This window comes from Arachis hypogaea, chromosome 20 (genome assembly GCF_003086295.3).
Source record: "Arachis hypogaea cultivar Tifrunner chromosome 20, arahy.Tifrunner.gnm2.J5K5, whole genome shotgun sequence".
Taxonomy (NCBI): domain Eukaryota; kingdom Viridiplantae; phylum Streptophyta; class Magnoliopsida; order Fabales; family Fabaceae; genus Arachis; species Arachis hypogaea.
In genome coordinates, this window is record NC_092055.1 from 32,504,103 (window position 1) to 32,506,520 (window position 2,418).

Sequence of the window (2,418 nt, forward strand, 5' to 3'; positions counted from 1 at the left end):
CAAATAATTTGGCATTTAGCTTCATGATTGCACCAAGAAACTTGGCAATTTGCTCTTCAGTAACATCCTCATTCTCTTCAGAGGAGGAGTACTCATCAGAGCTCATGAAGGGCATAAGGAGGTTCAATGGAATCTCTATGGTCTCTAGATGAGCCTCAGAGTCCTTTGGTTCCTCAGAGGGAAGCTCCTTATTGATCACTGGACGTCCCAGGAGGTCTTCCTCCTTGGGATTCACGTCCTCTCCTTCCATTACAGGTTCGGCCATGGTGCTCATGTCAATGGCCTTGCACTCTCCTTTTGGATTCTCTTCTGTATTGCTTGGGAGAGTACTAGGAGGGATTTCAGTGATCCTTTTACTCAGCTGGCCCACTTGTGCTTCCAGATTTCTAATGGAAGATCTTGTTTCATTCATGAAACTTACAGTGGCCTTAGATAGATCAGAGACTAAGTTTGCTAAATTAGAAGTATTTTGTTCAGAGTTCTCTATCTGTTGCTGAGTGGATGATGGAAAAGGCTTGCTATTGCTAAACCTGTTTCTTCCACCATTATTAAAGCCTTGTTGAGGCTTTTGATCCTTCCATGAGAAATTTGGATGATTTCTCCATGATGAGTTATAGGTGTTTTCATAAGGTTCACCTAAATAATTTACCTCTGCTATTGCAGGGTTCTCAGGATTATAAGCTTCTTCTGCATAAGAAGCCTCTTGAGTACTGTTGGATGCAGCTTGCATTCCATTCAGACTCTGAGAAATCATATTGACTTGCTGAGTCAATATTTTATTCTGAGCCAATATGGCATTCAGAGTATCAATCTCAAGAACTCCCTTCTTCATAGGCGTCCCATTACTCACAGGATTCCTTTCAGAAGTGTACATGAACTGGTTATTAGCAACCATGTCAATGAGTTCTTGAGCTTCTGCAGGCGTTTTCTTTAGGTGAATGGAGCCACCTGCAGAAGTATCCAATAACATCTTTGATAGCTCAGATAAACCATCATAGAATATATCCAGGATGGTCCATTCTGAAAGCATGTCAGAAGGACACTTTTTGGTCAGTCCTTTGTATCTCTCCCAAGCTTCATAGAGGGATTCATCTTCTTTCTGTCTGAAGGTTTGAACATCCACTCTAAGCTTGCTCAGCTTTTGAGGAGGAAAGAACTTGGCTAGGAAAGCCTTGACCAGCTTATCCCAAGAGTTCAGGCTATCCTTAGGTTGAAAGTCCAACCATACTCTAGCTTTGTCTCTTACAGCAAAAGGGAAAAGCATGAGCCTGTAGACTTTAGGATCTACTCCATTAGTCTTAACAGTATCACATATCTGCAAGAATTCAGTTAAGAACTGAAAAGGATCTTCAGATGGAAGTCCATGAAACTTGCAGTTCTGCTGCATCAGAGAAACTAATTGAGGTTTCAGCTCAAAATTGTTTGCTCCAATGGCAGGAATGGAGATGCTTCTTCCATGTAAATTAGAATTAGGTGCAGTAAAGTCACCAAGCATCCTCCTTGCATTATTATTATTTTCGGCTGCCATCTCCTCTTCCTGTTCGAAAATTTCTGAAAGGTTATCTCTGGATTGTTGTAATTTAGCTTCTCTTAATTTTCTCTTCAGAGTCCTCTCAGGTTCTGGATCTGCTTCAACAAGAATATTCTTGTCCTTGCTCCTGCTCATATGACAAAGAAGAGGGCACAGAAAAAATAATAATAATAATATGGATCCTTTATACCACAGTATAGAGGTCCTTGTGTTAGTAGAAGAAAAGAAGAAGACAAAGAGTGTGATGTAAAGAAAGAAACACAACTGTGAGGAGGGCAGAGATGTGAGATGAGATGTTAGTGAATGAATAAATAAATAGAAGGAGATGAGAGAGAAGGAATTTTCGAAAATAAATTTTGAAAAAGAGTTAGTGATTTTTGAAAATAGTTTTTTTTTTTTTTTGAAAAAGGTTAGTATTTTTTCGAAATTTTTTTTTCAAAAATAAAAATAATTAGTTAATTAAAAAGAAATTTTGAAAAAGAAGGAAGGAATTTTCGAAAATGAGAGAGAGAGAGAGTTAGTTAGGTAGTTTTGAAAAAGATAAGAAACAAACAAAAAGTTAGTTAGTTAGTTGAAACAAATTTTGAAAAGATAAGAAGTTAGGAAGTTAGAGAAGATATTTTGAAATCAAATTTTTGAAAAAGATAAGATAAGAAGATATTTTGAAAAGATATGATTGAAATTATTTTTTTGAAAAAGATTTGATTTTTAAAATCACAATTAATGACTTGATTCACAAGAAATCACAAGATATAATTCTAGAACTTAAAGTTTGAATCTTTCTTAACAAGCAAGTAACAAACTTGAAATTTTTGAATCAAAACATTAATTGTTATTGTTATTTTCGAAAATTTGATATAAAAATAAGAAAAAGATTTTTGAAAAAT

At 35.9% G+C, this 2,418-nt stretch overlaps 1 non-coding gene across 1 annotated transcript; it reads left to right on the top strand.

Moving 5' to 3' along the window:
- Positions 1 to 1,024: 1,024 nt before the first annotated feature.
- Positions 1,025 to 1,132, top strand: LOC112788640 (small nucleolar RNA R71). The gene has a single exon (XR_003195998.1). It is a non-coding gene; the product is annotated as a small nucleolar RNA R71 (small nucleolar RNA).
- Positions 1,133 to 2,418: the final 1,286 nt, after the last annotated feature.